General features: G+C 38.3%; 1 protein-coding gene across 1 annotated transcript in view; it reads left to right on the forward strand.

Annotated features, from left to right (window-relative positions):
* Positions 1-5,618: 5,618 nt before the first annotated feature.
* LOC120629031 (glutathione hydrolase 1 proenzyme-like) overlaps positions 5,619-18,679 on the forward strand; it is a 67,611-nt gene continuing 54,550 nt past the window's right edge. Inside the window, exon 1 of the mRNA XM_039897771.1 lies at positions 5,619-5,876. The gene's annotated coding sequence lies outside the window, so the exon portion shown is untranslated. The remainder of the gene's footprint in view (positions 5,877-18,679) is intronic.

Below are 18,679 nucleotides of genomic sequence, written 5' to 3' on the forward strand. Positions count from 1 at the left end.
TGAACATAGGTAAAAAACAATAAGATATATATCATTATATTGCAAAAATAATATTTTTACTCAAAATCATACATTTTTGCACAATGTAAATCACCTAAGGATAAAATTACAGACGCTTCTTTGGCGTAAAATTACGGACCCCATTTTGGCCGTTTTTCTGTAATTACAGAAAGCCCTTCGAAGTCATTACGCCCAGGAAAGGACAAAAAATAAATTTGATATAAAAAGGATATGGGGCTTCTAAGAAAAAGGGCACGTTTAAGAATAAAATACATGAAGAAAAGGTCTAAAAACAACTTTCAAAAGCGACAATGTAATAATAAAATTTTGTGGCAAAAATATTATCTATTCAGTTTTTATCTTATTTTGCTATCTGAACCGTAAAACGTTTCAAAATTGCTTATAAACTAGGCCTACTTGAAATAAATGAATTTTGATTTTTTTTTATATAGCGGTGATTATGTGATACTGTGATAGCCTACTAGTTAGGGCATTTAATTAACTAAAATATGATGTCTCTGTATATGAGTCTATGAATATGAGTTCTGCATAACATTCTCAAAAGGCGTCTACCGATCCCTACCGAAGTGATAGATTACGCTCTAAAGCTATATTCTTCTGAGAGGAGACCCGCAAGGTGATTACGTACGCGACAGGCGTAAATCTTGCAATCACTGCTGACAAACGTCACTTTTGTTTATTTATTGTATGAAAAAGAGACGTTTGACAGCAGTCAAGATTTACGCCTGTCGCGAGCCCGTCTCGGGATACGCAATCACCCTGCCGTGCCCTGTAGTGGGCCGGTAATGAGTCGTTGATGATGATGATTATATTGAAATAGGCAATAAATACCTACTTTAAAAGAATTCTCAGGTATGTGGCTGTAAAATTTCTAAGCACCTCAGGGAGCAGTTTAAGGCCAGGCTGATGACGAAGTACTTTAAAGGTGCAAAACTGCTTCGAATAACTTTTATTTCAATTCCACTCGTTCGAGGCTTGTTTGTTAGGGGCCAAAAAGTAAGAATGGTTTTTTTTAATCAATTAGGAGCCCTGGGTACAAACCCGCCTAGCCCCGTATGTAATGGTAAGGCAACAAAACATTTAAACTTCTTTTCAGACTCATATTTAAAACAAAAATGAATAAGAACAATTTGATCACAAAAAATTTATTTTATATAATATAAATACTACGACAACGCCAGTGGCGTGCATAGAGGGTATAAGCACGGGGCATGCTGATTATATAAAATGAAGAAAATCTCCAGCACGAGTTATAAATACTTAAGGGAAGGCTTTTTATAACTCTTACATTGCCTATCCTTAAGTTTTTTATAACTCTTACTGGGGATTTACTTCGTTTTATATAATTTGCATACTCTGTGCATACCCTATATGCACGCCACTGGACAACGTACAGATCGCCATCTAGCCCCAAAGTAAGCGTAGCTGTGCTTGTGTTATGGGTAGATGACTGATGAATATTTTTATGAATAATATACATAAATACTTATAATAAACATACACACCCAGGCACTGAAAAACATTCATGCTCATCACACAAACATTTTCCAGTTGTGGGAATCGAACCCACGGCCTTGGACTCAGAAAGCAGGGTCACTGCAAACCGCCAATCGGCCGTCCGAAAAAGTTTATTGGTCCTGGGATTTGGTCTTCAATCGACCTGTGTGAGAATTTATCTCTTATCTCCCGTTTCAATCACGCCTTTTTCGGAGTCGGTTATAAATGAAATGCTTAGAAAGTGGTTGACTTGTAAACATCCATTCAATAAAGCATACTTGGTCTCATAATACACGAACAATAGTAACCTCTCGACAAAGAACGCGCCAAGCGTGATCGCATTTTGATTTTTTGTTCATTATTGACAGTTTGTATAACAAAATGGAAATGACATTCTTATATTTGATAAAAACCATTTTTCAAAAATGGTCATAATGTCAAATTTCTGAGGAACCAATTTGACGTTTTATAAAAAAATCTACGAAACTAATTCTGGTGTAAGGTTACGTTTAAAAAATCAGCTATGGAGTAGCATAGATGACTATGGACGAAACCGTCTACGTAGAATTTGTATGTTCGTATACCGATGATAAGCGATGCGTTTATTTCTTACTTCAATAAAAGTCGGTATAAATAATACGTTTATTATTAATGCATTAGATTTAGAAGTCTGAAGACGTCTATTCGGCTCGGGAACCCAGCGGAGAAGACCAGCAATTCCTCAAGCCCCAGGCTGCAATCGCTTTTGGTTTTTCCGATGACGCGCAGTTTTGCACCCAAGACAAGCTGCCCAAGGTGGCCAGCATCGCTCGTCACTCACGGAACTCGGTGTTGCTAACACTACTTTAAGCAACCTCTACATGCCTGTGAAAGTTCCATCAAAATCGGTTCAAGCGTATGAAAGGTGTGACTCTCTAGACAGATAGAAATTTAAATAAGCTTACTAGAAGTTTTTTCGTATTCGTTGCCAAACATTCGAATTTATTTATATTTATACATAAGAAAGGTACGTACGGTGTAATGATAGAATGTGTTGTAATATTACATTTATTACATTCCATAATTTATTTATTTATTTTACATCTTGTTAGTACGGCAGGGCCACTTACACTAACTAGATAGAACTATGAGACAAATGAATAAAAGATGACATAAAACATTATACAAGACACGAGATTAATAGAGTTTACTATAGTGATACTCTGCGAATATTGAAGTTAAGGTCATTCAATATTCTCAGAGTATCAAGACTTCCTTCCTTGCCGTGTGGTGACGGCAGAATACAGTTTTCACCACCACTCTGCCCACGGGTGTCGTACGAGGCGACTAAGAGTATATAACGAAAAATGGGCAATAGCGTACTTTGTGTTACGAGTACCATTTAATGCAATAACAAACCCTCCCGTTGGGAGAGGCGCTAAGTCCAACAGTGGACTGTTATAAGCTATTGATAATTCTTCGTTGAACGAAAGATGATGTAAACGTACTAGAGCGGCATGAGGCACTAAGTAGTAGGTATATACAATGTACGAAACCCATAGGCATGCTGAGGCTCGTATTGCACAATACAACATGTTTGCTAACAATCTACCTCAGCAAAAAAATCCAATTAACCTAACAAACAATCTGTGTTAAGCAGTTTTTTTGCTTACTTGTGAATTACTTGTAGGTATATGAGTGAAAAATTGTAATAAATTAAAAATTCAAATATTCTTTATTCATGTAGTCCTGTCACTGCACTTATGTATGGTTAGGACTTCGGCTTCACTTTCAGGGTGCCGAGTTCGAATCCCAGCACGCACCTCTAACTTTTCTAAGTTATGTGTGTTTTAAGCAATTAACAGATCTCCATAATGTTCTCAAACCCGTGTAAAGCCCACCAATCCGCACTGGGATAGCGTGGTGGATTACGGCCTAACCCTTCTCATTTTGAAGGAGACCCGGGTCATGGTGTGGGCTGGTAAGGTAGATTGTTAAGATAAGATGGAGATGGAAACAGTGAGAGGACGAATAACCCCTCTTATAAAAGAGGGGGTCGTTATTATGAGTTGCGGTTTATATTATATACCTTATTCCTAATAGTTTAAGGATGATAATTATGTCAAAATAAAATAAAACAAAAAGAGAACAAAGAGAGATTTAGGTAAATGACACAAAAAGACGGGGAATTATAAGTTTGACGTGTCTGTTCATTTCAACAGATCATTTTTTTTTTAAAACACTATGTATTATGATAAAATTCAAGGTGGAAGCGACAATAAAATGGCGAAAAAAATATATTTCGCCATTTAATATATTATTAATTAATATATTTCGCTCAATATGGGTATCAATTTACACTAAAAGGGAAATCTTTTTGTCGGGGGTTATTTTCAATTATAAAATGTAACACATTTTAACATTTTCGGATTTGTGCACTTTTAACGATTCTTTAAAGTGCACAAATCAGAATTGGAACATGGCGGGTCTATACTCTTTTTCTTATAAGCAGTAAGGCCTGCCACCCGATACACCAACTTTTCTACCAGCTGCTAAGCGGTGCCCATCTGTTTACCCCATACAAAAAATCCGATGAGCACACAAAAAACAACTTTCGCAACCAAATTATGCTTTTTTAACCCCGGACGCAAATACAACGGGAGGATAAGTTGGACCTGTGTGTGTGGGTGTGCGTGTCTGCCCGTTGCTCTCGAACGGATAAACCGATTTTGATTTTTTTTTGTATCAAAGGTTTTTGTTCCAAGATGGCCAAGATAATATACGTGGAATCTATTACAGATAGGGATGATGAAAAGTTTCTATATAGGTATCTATTAAACAAAAATATCGTAATTTTTTTAAATTTATCTATGACTTTTTCGTCCTGAAATACATAACGTAGATTCATTAAAATTTCAGGCAAATATTTACCCTATGATAAATCCAATCCAAAATCTTCAGTTGACAGATTGGGTTTTTTTTTTATTCCACTTAAAGTTAGCCCTTGACTGAAATCTCGTCTGAAATTGTGTAATGGTATCCCGACGGTGAAATAATATGTGGAACACAGACAACTTGAGTCAGCTCAAGTTTCTAATAAAGATAAGAAAAGCAAATTAAAACGTACAGTGTTAGCTATGTTTCGTAATTAATGCGACGGCTGTCAAAGGTACATGCATAAAACTTGATTGTTAAACATCGTATCGTTACAACTCACCTACTCGTATATCGAAACATACCTTTGTATTGGAACGGGTTTTCCATCATTATTATTTAGGGTTCCGTAGTCAGACATAGCTTTACCCTGTCTATCTGGTAGTCTGTATGTCTGTTTATGCATCTATATATAACCTTTAATTAGCTTATTTTACTCCAAATAATAAATAATGAATCCTTATTTTATTGTGATTCTAAGCTAGCAAAGATTCAAATCTACGACTAGATTCTATTTCTTCTTAAAGTTCCTATTTCATCGGAAGTCCGGCAACCCGAAAGTTGACTAGCTTGAAGTTTTCTTGTGATAGAAACAATCAAATCAATATGTTATCAAAGATACCTCAGGGTGCCTTAGTCATTACGGTCGGATTAGTCTCAAATAACCTGTTGGCAATTCAAATATAATTTTAATTATTTCTTGAAAACTATTCATTGATTAAATAAGAATTGTTAGCACATTCGTTAAAATTAAAATGCTACTAAATTTCTGGCGCACATAAAGCAAAGCAATTGACATTTTAATTGCTTACAGTTGTCAAAAGTTTATTCATTTACCCAATTTATGGAATTACTGTAATTTTTTTTACTAACGTCACATCCACGTTATAGTGAATTTAATTTCCTCGAAACTAATCCTCAATCATCGTTAGATTTATAGTTTTGAATAAAACACTAATGAACCCTTTATTTGAGAGCGATTTACTCATCAGATAGCGTAAGCGGACGAAAACAATTTGAAGGGTCAACATAAATGTTTTACTCGCTTATTTTTTATTCCAATAATTGCCGCTTACTTTAAGTTACTATCAACACGAATATACGGAACCCTAACTAACGCGTGCTCTGTCACGCACGTGTTCTGTAATTTAGTAATGCATCATTGATCTCTAAAAGGAGTAGCACAAAAAGTTTACGGCGGAGTCACAGCTTCGTCTTCACTTAGCCCGCGCTGTGTTTATACGCGCGCGTATATTCGACTAACAATCCTACCTATTTACGTAAATATCAATAAACATAGGTATTTTACTGCAAAACGCTGCTGAAACTTTAATTATTCTATCGTTTATAGTTTTTCCCGTGTGTTATGTGTTAGTTTTGTGTTTATTGGTGGTACCTATTACATCAGTTTTGTGTTGTGATGCTTTCCCCGCTTTGATAAGAAAGTAAGTAAGAGTGAGCTTTGATTTACGATTGTATTCGATTCATTTATTTCGACTTTGATGGCTGGAGATTTGATTGAGGTTTAAATGATTTATAGTTTTCTGTCTTTTTCAATACACGGAATATTCATTTATTGTTTTAATGTAGATTTTTAGTACTTATATAGAAAACAAAGATTACGTTAACGTAGACATAGTACTCAGGCATAAACAAAACTAAATTTAATTAATAGTACCTACCCAGTGTCATTCTATTTCGCTCGGAATTATTCATATAAAGTAGCTTACTCAGAATCTGTGTTCATTCTCTGTGGATATAGCACCAGAGCTCTCAATGTTAACGTCCATTTAGTATAGAAATTTCTGAACAGATAAATTACAAGCACTGTTGACAGTTTAAAATAAAACTTCTACATTTTTTTTACTGGCTAACTTTGAATATTCAATAAAAGTACTTAGTTATACAAATAAACATTAACTTCATTGGCATTAACATAATTAAAATAATATATTACCTTCACTCATTTGTTTTACTGTATTTCAAGATTCATGCAAAAAATTAACCAAGCTGGAACACTTAACTATTACTAAATGCTTGTAAGAAATTACTAACTACTATTGTCGGGAATATCTTCCACATCCTGTTTTTGTTTTTTTTTTTTAAATTTATATGATTTTTTTTCCTGGGCATAATAGTGTCCGAAGTCCAACACACGAGGTTTCTTTAAGATCGGTTTGACGGTTGATCCGAAATACTTTAAATATTATCTAAAATGTACCTATGTGCCAAACGCTAGAAACAAACAAATAAGTATGCATACTTTTGCGCTAATTGTTATTACGAGTAGTAAAGATGCTTTGTTGGTCCGGGAATTAGCACGTTCGGCTAGTAACCATGCGGTCGTTCGGAAATTGGGTTTTTCTGATAATAAGTTCTCAGTAATAGCAAAAGTAAAGCTAGACACACACTGTCACATAAAGCCGAAGAGTTTGTTTGGTTTAACGCGCTAATAGCAGGAACAGCAAAAATATTTCTGTGTTGAACAGTTCAGTTGTCGAGGAGGGTTATATATAGGCTAGTGTTTCATAATGGTTAAAATAATCTTATGACAAACATTATTTATATCAAAAACCTTCTTTATATCCATATTGACGTGGCTGATGATATGGTAGCGTACAGAAACGTGTGTTTTGGTTTGGGGATACCAACTTTTTGATAGTTAACAGTTGTGTTATAATAATAGGTATGTATGACCGATATTTATATTAATTGTAAACATCTTTCAAAGTATTTATTGTCAAAATCAAACGGCCTGCCATTCGCTTAGATCTTTTAAACTTCTCAAAGAATTTCTCATGCAGTTTTCAGCAATATATAAAGCGATTTATGATTGGTTTCACATACAAATAATTCAAAGTTAGAATATTATAAGGAAATATTTCTGCATACTTACCCGTTATTAGGCAATAGCAAAAGGAAAACCCTGTATTAAATCACAGATAAAACAACACGGTGAAGTAATTAAGGACAGTATTGCAAAATTAACTTTAGAAAATTTTGTTTATTTTATTTTTTTATTTTATTCATTTATTTGTAATCAACAGCGTTGCATACAATATAATTTTACATTTAGACTTAATGCTAAAATAAGGCCAAATAGGATTACAATCCTTAGCTTGACAATTTACTTAAATGCTATACTTAAACTACTAATTACAACAGGTTTGGAAATTTGAAGAAACTAAACAATTTAAACAAGCTTTACAATTTAACAAGATATTAATAATACAAAAGAGTAGTAAGATAATTACAAAAGTGTGTGTGTGTGTGTTTGTAGTGTGTGTGTGTGTGTGTGTGTGAGTATGTATGTGTGTGTGTGTGTGTGTGTGTGTGTGTGTGTGCGCGTGTGTGTGAGAGAGAGTATGCATTGATAATATGTATTTATGTACTATTATAGATATTAATATAAATATTATAACTTACACGTTATTAAGTTTCCGATGTAGGCTAGATATTTCTGTTTTTAATTGTATTTTGGATAAGTGAAAAAGATCAATATCTGAGTAAGTTTTATTATAGGTACGTGCCAGGCGTAAAAGCACGGAATTTCGAGCGTAGATTGTATTTGATTTTGGTACACGTAATAGCTGCGGTTTTCGAGGCCTAAAGGAGGAAGCATTGAGTGAAAATGCAGACAGCAGTCTAGGACAGTCAATTCGTCCAGTCAAAATAGCTTGTAGCAGTAGCATGTCACTTTGGTTTCTTCTTAGTTCCAGGGAGTCAATTTTGTAATGAGTACAGGCTTCTTTGTAACTGTTAAATTTTTTGAATTCTTTGAAGGCCAGGTACTTAAGAAATTGTTTTTGTATTGATTCAAGCCTATGAGTATGTATAATATAATAGGGTGACCAAATGTTGCATGCATATTCGAGAATACTACGAACATACGCAAAATACAAGGTTTTTATACATTCTATATTACTGAAATTACGTGTTACTCGTTTAATAAATCCTAGTTGTTTGTAGGCTTTGTCCGCCACAACTTCGACGTGGTCATTCATCGATAGTTTAGTGTCAATTTTAATACCCAGGTCTCGGACGGTTTGGACTTTAGCAATGTTTGAACCATTGATTTGATAGTCGTAAGTTATTGAGCTAGTTTTACGGGATAGAGTAATGTGGTGACATTTTTTAACGTTAACAATAATTCTATTCCTGGCATAGTACTTACTCAGGTTGTTTAAGTCTTCTTGCAGCCGAGAACAATCCTCAAGGAAACGTATTTTAAGGAAAATTTTCATATCGTCAGCAAACATTAAATGTTGCGCATGGCTGAAACAGCTACCAATATCATAAAGATAGGCGTTGTATAAGAGGGGACCAAGGATAGACCCTTGGGGTACCCCTGACGGTATGGTTACAAAGTTGCTCCTAGCACTGCCCGTTACTACAGCCTGCATACGGTTTTTGATGTATGAAGTCAGCCATCGGAGCAAGTTCCCGCTTATTCCTAGGACGCTTAGCTTGTGGAGTAGGATCACGTGATCCACACGGTCGAAAGCTTTTTCGAAATCCGTGTAGATCACATCCACCTGGCATCTCTCATCCATGCTTCGCAATACATAGTCCGTGAAGACTGCTAAGTTGGTAACAGTGGAACGATTTTTCATGAAGCCATGCTGCTCGTAAGGGATAGATCTCGAAATGATTGGGGATATGTATGAATAAATAACTGATTCGAAAAGTTTGCTCATTACGTTAAGAATAGAGATAGGTCGGTAATTCTCTATTTGAGTTTTTGATCCACTTTTATGAATGGGGACTATTAGTGCTTGTTTCCAGATGTCTGGGAAACTGCAGTAGACATTTAAAGAGAGGTTAAAGATGATCGTGAGAGGTTTCGCCAGATTCGTAGCACATTTGGTTAGAAAAATTGGAGGAATACCATCGCTACCGGCTCCCTTATTAGTTTTTAGAGTTTTGAGAAGCTTGAGTACAGTATTCTCGTCAATGGTGATTTTACAGATGGATTCTTTATAGCTCGAATTTGAGTGGCTCATAGCGTCGTAGGAACTTGCCGGTTTTGCGAAAACACTCTCAAAATATTCACTGAAACCGTAACAAGCAGACTCTTCATCTGTGTATACGGTGTTGCCTAATGTAAGCTTGGTGGGGTATCCATTTTTACTATTTCTAAGAGATTTAGTGAAGGAAAAGAGAAGCTTAGGGTCCTTTGCGATGTAAGTTTGCATATTTTGGATGTAAGAGGTGTAACACTTATTCTGTATTTGTTTTTGTCTCGCTCTTAGAATAGCAAACTCATCATAATCGCGGGGATTTTTGTACACTTTCCATTCTTTGTGCTTACGGAGTTTATCTTTCACTATGTGGATTAAAGGTTTAGAATACCATACTGGAAAATTAGATTTGTACTTTACTTTTACTGGGACAAATCTCTTAATTGCTTCGTTTAGAATGGAATAAAATATTTCAACTACATCGTTCATTGATTTAGCTGAGAGTGCTTCGTGCCAATTGATATTGGACAAATGCTCGTTGATTTGCCTGTAGTCCCCTTTGAAAAAGTTGGGTTTTTTGACAGGTTTTTGGCGAGTGTTACGAAGAAGCAGATTAGAGAGATTGAATTGGAGACACGGGTGAAACATGTCTTCGGGGACTAGAGGATTTGGGCAGTGGTTCACACCGAAGTCAATATTACTGAACAAAAGATCCAAGGTGTTATGCTTACTGTTAGGAATAGTATTAAGTTGTTTTAGTCCAGATAGGTTACATATATCTATTATATTCATAAAGGCATTATGTAACTCAACTGGTCCGCGTTTGCGGATGGTGGGTCCGGAGTCAGACCACGTTACGTTAGGTAGATTGAAGTCTCCGGCTAAGATAATGTAGTCGTTAGGGTACTGGGCAATGAGCTCAGCAAGTCGAGAGGAAATGGATTCAAGTCGAGTCGGTAAGATGTTGTCTGGTGGCGCATAGATTAACCCGATGTGAATATTACGAGTACCTTGAATTTGCTGGGACTGAGCGGGTATAGTCGCCCATAAAGATTCGACGCCAGGACACGTCCATTCCCGATGGAGCTGTATATTTAACTCTTTACGCGCACATAATAAGACTCCGCCACCCTTTTTTTTAGTGGATGTCTTTGAGTTTCGATCACACCGAAGGACGTCATATCTATCATCGCAAATTTCACGGTCGTAAATACCTTCTGTTAACCATGATTCTGTGATTAAGATGAGATCATATCTGTGATTTAAAATATTTAGTCGAAACATCTCAGTTTTGGTACGCAAACCACGTACATTTTGGTAAAGTAGTTCTATGGGACTAGCGCCTGTGGACATAACGTGGTCAATACAAACATAAAACTATAATATATACTGTATTTTGAAGAATTACGTGGTTTACGACGTGTTGCTCTTAAAGGGTAAGTGTAGGCTAGAAGGCAATTATTTGAAGCATGGAGAGGAAGTTTGGAAACAGAGTTACTAAAGTAGTGTGTGCTTGTTTTATTGAGTGTAGTATGAGGTGCAAAAGAGAACTGTAGGATGTGTGGTTTAGTTTGCTGAAATTTATTTATGTGTAGTGCATAATATGATGAATGAAATATTAGAGTGTGTAAGTTATTGTGTCGAGTATGGAATAGTCGTGTATGTTGCGAATATTTAGTACAGGTACTAAAGTCATTTATAAAAAGATAATTCGAGGAAAGTTTAACGCTTACGGTCACTTTATTTTGGATAGATCCTTTTCGAGACGTATGTTCAAAGCAGGTGATTCCTCGTTTTTTCTTAAAAAAATATTGCAGTTACGTACCCATACATACTTGTAAGCCTTTTGTTGTGCAAGAGTTTTAGTAGCTTTTAGTAACTGCTTGTTTTCCGGTGTTAGGTGCTCGTTTACGAAAATTTTTTTCTCCGTGCCTTCGATGCCTATGTCTTTCGTACAAACGCCCTTTTTTCTTTTTAATCCGGAGAGTAGATTGTCTTTGCACAGTCGGTTTTTCATTTTTACTACAATGGGCTTGGGTCTTCCCGTTATGGTCTTTTGTGGTTGGACACGGTGTGCAAATTCGATATCGCCCTGCTTGAGTTCAACGCCCGCATGCCTGGCAATCTTTAAAACAAGATCCACTGGCGATTCACTACTCGTTTGAGGCAGCCCTACGATTTCTAAGTTGTTAATTCTTGCCTGTTGCTGTTGTCTGCCGAACTGGGCGCGCAGGTCCGATACCTGATCATCAGATGCATCGATGCGCTCCTGTAGTACGCGTAAGTCGTTTTTGAGATGATCGTTTTCTATCTGGAGCTGACTGTAAGAGGCCTGAAGTTGGGAGAATTCTGACGACAGAGATGCGATTTCGCTTTTTATTTCCGCAAAAATGGTCGTTTTAAGTTCCTCGACTATTTCGAACTTGATTGTTTTCAGCTTAGAGTCTAAGATGTTCTCAAAACGACAGAGTAACTTTGAGTTATCAGTTAACTCTTTTGTGACGTCACGTTTGGACAACGCATCATCAGAATCGTCACAAACCGAGCGCTGGATCTTGTTTAATTTGTCAACTCGAACTGGCGTGTTACTGTTGTCCCCGCCTTTTCGTGCTGCAGCAACGCAGTTCGGGCACTTCCACTGAGTCCTCGCTTGCGTCGAGTCACCCGTAAATCCAACGCAGTCAGAGTGATACATACAGCTACACAGATTGCATTTTATCCGCTTTACGGTTACGCTGATGTGCTCTTTGCATGCTTCACAAGTACCAACCATTGTTGTAACGAAATTATAAAATGAAATTAAAAACGAAAATAATCTCGGCACGTAGTTGGTAGGATTCGAACCGGGTGTTATGCGAATTTAAGGCAGCTGTAGTACCAAACTCGCTACTGATGCACGTACTAAAAGTGGCGAAATAGTTGGCCAGGATGATGTTCCGGTCTCGTAGCGACAGGCCACGTAATGGGATTAGTTTTCTACCCACTTTTGAATATGTTTAATAGTATTACTATGAACTACTATTTTTTGTGATAAATCTAAATTTTCAACACTAATTGATAAAAATCAGTTATAAGTAAGTCGAAACACCACTGCACATTGCGCAATTTCAAGGTCTGAGGGAGATTTAATGTTATCTTTACGTTCTTTGTAGTATGAAAACACAGAGACTTGTCAGTATTTACAACACGGGTTTTTACCGGATTTCTTTAAAAGCTAGCTTCACAAACACTTCCACTGTTGCTTTACACTGTTAAGGTACCTAGGTATCTAGTTCAATATTACGTGACTTAAAATATATTTATCTTCTTTACACAGTATATAATAATGATGTTTCCCGCGTTTTTCGTCCTCCATTATTACGGTTTTGTACAAATCCCGTGGGAACCGTTTGTTTTGCTAGAAAAAGCCTATAACTACTCTCCGTCCTTTAAACTAACTTTGACACCAAGAATCAATCCGATTTATTAGGGCTTAAAGTAACGACTAACAAACAAACAAACACACTTTTGCAATTATAATATAAGTATGGATATCTTAAAGAATCTTCTTAACTGCAACCAAATAGATACCTACTGACATTTTTATTCGCAGATTGAGACAGGTAACTGCTCCTGACACGCTATAAATAGTTTCAGAAGTGTAATAACATAGCTAAAGAACTGGTGGTAGATTTTTACAATATAAGTTACAAGTATATACTTGAGTTACTTTTTAACTTCATCAGAAGTAATAATAAAGAAGGACATACAAAAAGATATATCACGAGATTGAAATGATGAGAGCACTCGAATGGTCAGTAACAAAATATGCATTTTTAAATAGTTTTGTGCGTCAAATATTTAACAACAATGTTTCTTTATTATCAGTTAAAATGTTTTGTTCCGAAAAGTTTGTTTACTGGGTGTAAATGTTGCTCAAAAAAGTTGAAGTCTAAACTAGTGTGGTTCTATCCCACTCAAATTCAGAGACAGAAACAAAAGGAATAAAATATTTCCAGAAACTTTTATTTATGTTATGAGTACATAAATTCAAATGTAATTATATTAAGATTTCGGGCAGATGAAACTTGTTAGCATTGGTCTATAATCCATCCAGGAGGAGGGAAACATAGAAACTACTCCAGGTTTCTTGTTTCTCGGTTAGGGACAAAAGATTTTAATACTGTGGCAGTCTCGTACAGCCAACCCTTTATTCGACTTTTTTTATCCGGTTTGGTTCTCTGGATAACCCTGTGTCTCATTAATATCGTACCTGGTATATATTGCGATACATTTTAAGAAAGGTAACTTAAACTGCGCATTATTAACAATAAATACTAAAGGGAATAAAATAATCTGGATTCATCCTGTTTCTGCGTCAGAATTAATCATTGTGTCACCAAAATCGCCGCCAGCTCCTATTATGACAACTGTCCTCATTCCTCACCGGGCAATCGCAAGATTATCGCTGAAAGGTTTATCTCCAGCAAATGCGAAGGTAAAAATAAAGCCAATTTCATATTTTAAAAACGTTTTGAATAAGAAAAACATATTGCCAACTTCTGACCCGCTACTTACCTCTCCGATCCGATCGCGGTGGAGACAAAAGCTGCAGATATTGAAAGTATATTTATACTACAGAAAAGAGCCGTACGATCAATATATAAACTTGGATCACGCGAATCGCTTCGTGAAAAATTTAAACAAATAGGTATTCTTACAGTAGCTTCGCAATACATTTATAATAATATAGTCTTTGTGAGGCAAAATATTACTCTTTATAAATCAAAAGCTGAAATTAACAATCGACTTACCAGAAACGGTCATAAATTAGTGATATTTGCATATCGTCTGCGAAAGGTGCAGAACTCCTTTGTGGGGTTGAGTATACGCTTTTACAACATGATTCCTAAGGAAATTCTTGACCTACTAATGCATACATTTAAAAAATGTGTAAAAACGCATCTAGTACAGCGAGGTTACTATACATTTGATGAATTCCTCAATGACAAGGTAGAATGGAAGCAGCCAGCCTCGCTCTCATCTCCCGCAAGATAGCAAAATGATTGTAAATGTTGATGTTGGAAAAGAGCAACTACTGAGTTTCTTGCCGGCTCTTCTCGGTAGAACCGCTTTCCGAACCGGTGGTAGAGTCACACAAACATACATACTTGACGTTTCAAAAGAGCTTATAAAGTAGGCCTACTTGAAATAAATGAATTTGAATTTGAATTTAGGCGGAACTTATTGCCTTCGCAGAATAATATCGAGTTGACAGCAACTTGACTGAAATTTTTGCATTGAAATGTGAACTTTAAAAACCATCTTTTGAGATTTATGCCGTAATAACAAGCTCTACTTACAGTGATTTTGTAATTTTAATCTTAGCAACATTTTATTTTTATCCCAATTAATCAAATACTGATCAACTATTTTTGACATTAATTATATAAAATAGAAATAAACGATACGCTTAAAAAGGATATTTCCTTGCAATAAGAGGAGGTGAACTTGAACAAATTGTGTATTGCCCGTTGGTACACTGATGAACATTTAGAGATGAACAATGATTTAGTAAATGGACGTGAATTGAATACTTCCTGCGTAGCCGCTGACTTCTAGAGTCAGCAACAAGAGACGAGTTATAAAACACCGTTAGCTCTTTACAAAATAATCTATCTACATACATACAAACGTTCAATAATATTGAAGGGCTTTGAGTATTTTCTGGCCGTCACTTTCCACGCACGCAATATCACATATGATACAAATAAGAATCATAAAATAGGCACAAATTCACTTTTCGTTCATTTAAGGGTAAAAAAGGTAGGAACATGTACTTCACTAAGATAAAAAGGACCAACTCGCCATCTTAATACAAAACGCATAATTTGATAGCAACAGTTGTGAACTCATCGCATAATTTGTATAGGGATAACAGTCAGAAAAGTTTGTGAATTGGGCGACCATAATAAATACGTAAGGGGGGTGTAAGGGGGAGGCTAGTACCAGTCAGCCTCCCAAAATGCCAACCTCACCTGCACGTGGTGCACCCTGCCGTCTAACCGACGAGGCTCTGGCGACCGACAAGTGGCGGTATAACTACTTCAAATTGGCTAGACTGAATAAATGGCACAGACCGGTGCCGGGCAGCAGCGATGCCGGTGCGATCAGTCTAGCCCTGCGATGACCAACCCGCCTGCCCAGCGTGGTCATTACCGGGCAAATCTTTGTAAATGGAGAAAAGAGAGCCACAGCCCCTAGTCCCCGGCAGCCCCGCTATTCCTGGCTCTGGCAGCGGTTATAGTAACGGCGGGGCAAGGGCTGTCAAGAATCTCCGGAAGAGATTCCGCTGCCAAACCCGACGACTGGACCTGGCAACGTATAACGCACGCACGTTGAGGACCGATGAGAAGTTAGTCGAGCTGGAAGAAGCAGTGAGCAAGTTGCGCTGGAGTATCATGGGTTTATCTGAAGTCCGTAGAGAGGGGGAGGACACGATAATCCTAAAATCCGGCAACTTGTTCTACTACCGGGAGGGCGAACAACAGTCCCAAGGTGGTGTCGGATTCATCGTCCACAAATCCCTTGTCAACAACATTGTTCGAGTCGAAAGCGTGTCGAGCAGGGTAGCGTACCTTGTACTCAGAATAACCAAACGGTATTCCCTGAAGGTTATACAGGTCTACGCACCCACAACTGCGCACTCCGACGAGGAAGTAGAGGCATTGTATGAGGATATTTCGAAAGCCATACATGCCTCGAAAACCTACTACAGTGTTGTGATGGGGGATTTCAACGCGAGGCTGGGCAAGCGAAGCGGTGCAGAGCTGAGAGTGGGGCAATTTGGATATGGGCAACGGAACGAACGGGGCCAAATGCTGGCCGACTTTATGGAGAAGGAGGGCCTCTTTATGATGAACTCCTTCTTCGAAAAGCGGCCGCGCAGGAAATGGACCTGGCTGAGCCCCGATGGTTTGACGAGAAATGAGATCGACTTTATCATGTCGACCAAACGGCATATATTCAATGATGTCTCTGTGATCAACAGGGTGAAAACCGGGAGCGATCACCGTATGGTAAGAGGCACATTGAATATAAATGTAAAGCTGGAAAGGGTCAGACTGGTAAAGTCTACGCTCCGGCCTACTCGTGCTCATATCCAAAACCCCGAGAGCTTTCAACTGGAGCTGCAAAACCGGTTTGATTGCCTGGACTGCGATTCTGTGGACGATCTTAACAACAGGCTTGTGGAAACTGTCCATACGGTTGGGTCCAAGTTCTTTAAGACCCACCGTAAACATAGAACCAAAAAGTTCTCAGCCCATACACTCGGGCTTATGGAGAAGAGACAAGAAATGAGACTAGAGTCTTCAAAAGATGCGTCTGAATATCGGCGTATTAATAGACAGATCTCGAAGTTGCAGACGAAAGACTTGCGACACTTTAACACTGAGAAAATTAAAGTCGCCATTGAGCGCAACAAAGGCTCGAAAGTGTTCGCAAGAGATCTGTCTATCGGACAGAGCCTGTTGACTCGCCTGAAGACTGACAATGGTAGTCTCATTTCTTCTAAACCAGAGATCCTAAGTGAGGTTGAGAAATTCTATGGACAGTTATACACCTCAACACAAAAGCCTGTTGAAAGTTTGGCTAAAGACCCTAGAGCCAAATTGACCCGACACTTCACTGAAGATATCCCGGACGTCAGCCTTTACGAGATTAGTATGGCTCTCAAACAACTTAAGAACAACAAGGCACCGGGTGATGACGGAATCACAGCAGAACTCCTGAAAGCGGGTGGAAAACCGATACTTAAAGTCCTTCAGCGGTTGTTCAATTCCGTCATTCATCAAGGCACAACGCCAGAGGCATGGCACAGGAGCGTGGTTGTTCTGTTCTTCAAAAAAGGTGATAATACCTTGCTGAAGAACTACAGACCTATCTCGCTGTTGAGCCATGTCTACAAGTTGTTCTCAAGAGTCATTACGAATCGTCTCGCGAATAGGTTCGACGACTTCCAGCCTCCTGAACAAGCCGGTTTCCGAAAGGGCTTCAGTACCATAGACCACATACATACGCTGCGGCAGGTTATACAGAAGACTCAAGAGTATAACCGGCCACTTTGCTTAGCGTTTGTGGACTATGAGAAAGCCTTTGATTCAGTGGAAACCTGGGCTGTATTAAGGCCACTGCAGAGATGCCGAATTGACTACCGGTACATCGAAGTTTTGAAGTGTTTGTACAAAAACGCCACTATGTCAGTCCGTATACAGGACCAGACTACGAAACCGATCCAACTGCAGCGAGGAGTGCGACAGGGAGATGTTATCTCCCCGAAGCTGTTTACCGCTGCGTTGGAGGACGTTTTTAAGCTTCTGGATTGGAACGGGCTTGGCATCAACATTAACGGCGAGTACATCACGCAACTTCGGTTTGCCGACGATGTAGTCATAATGGCAGAGACTCTGGAAGACCTTAATGCGATGCTCAATGACCTCAGCAGAGTTTCTCAACAGGTGGGCCTTCGTATGAACATGAGCAAGACGAAAATTATGTCTAACGCTCATGTTCCGCTCCACCCAATTACTGTTGGGAGCTCTGCACTCGAAATTGTTGACGAGTATATATACCTAGGACACACGATCCAGTTAGGTAGGTCCAATTTCGAGAAAGAGGTAAACCGCCGAATCCAACTCGGATGGGCAGCGTTCGGGAAACTTCGTGACATCTTCTCGTCCAAAATCCCTCAGTGCCTGAAGACTAAAGTCTTCGAACAGTGCGTGTTGTCAGTGATGACTTACGGATCAGAGACATGGTCGCTAACTATGGGCCTCATAAGAAGGCTCAGAGTCACTCAGCGGGCGATGGAGAGAGCTATGTTAGGAGTGTCTCTACGTGATCAAATCAGAAATGAGGAGATCCGTAGAAGAACTAGAGTTACCGACATAGCTCAGCGAGTTGCGAAGCTGAAGTGGCAATGGGCGGGGCACATAGCTCGGAGAACCGATGGACGTTGGGGTCTTAAGGTGCTGGAATGGCGACCCCGCACCGGTAAACGCAGCGTAGGTCGGCCCCAAACGAGGTGGACAGATGACATCAGGAGAGTAGCTGGGAGCCGTTGGAGGCAAGCGGCCCAGGACCGTGCATTGTGGAACTCCCTACAAAAGACCTATGTCCAGCAGTGGACGTCAATTGGTTGAGATGATGATGATGATGAATAAATACGTTAATTTTTAGTTTTTAAGGCTCCATATATTTTCAAAACTCACTGAAAATTTTATAGGCGTTTTGAAGTTAGTTTTATA

Source organism: Pararge aegeria, chromosome 13 (genome assembly GCF_905163445.1).
Source record: "Pararge aegeria chromosome 13, ilParAegt1.1, whole genome shotgun sequence".
Taxonomy (NCBI): Eukaryota; Metazoa; Arthropoda; class Insecta; order Lepidoptera; family Nymphalidae; genus Pararge; species Pararge aegeria.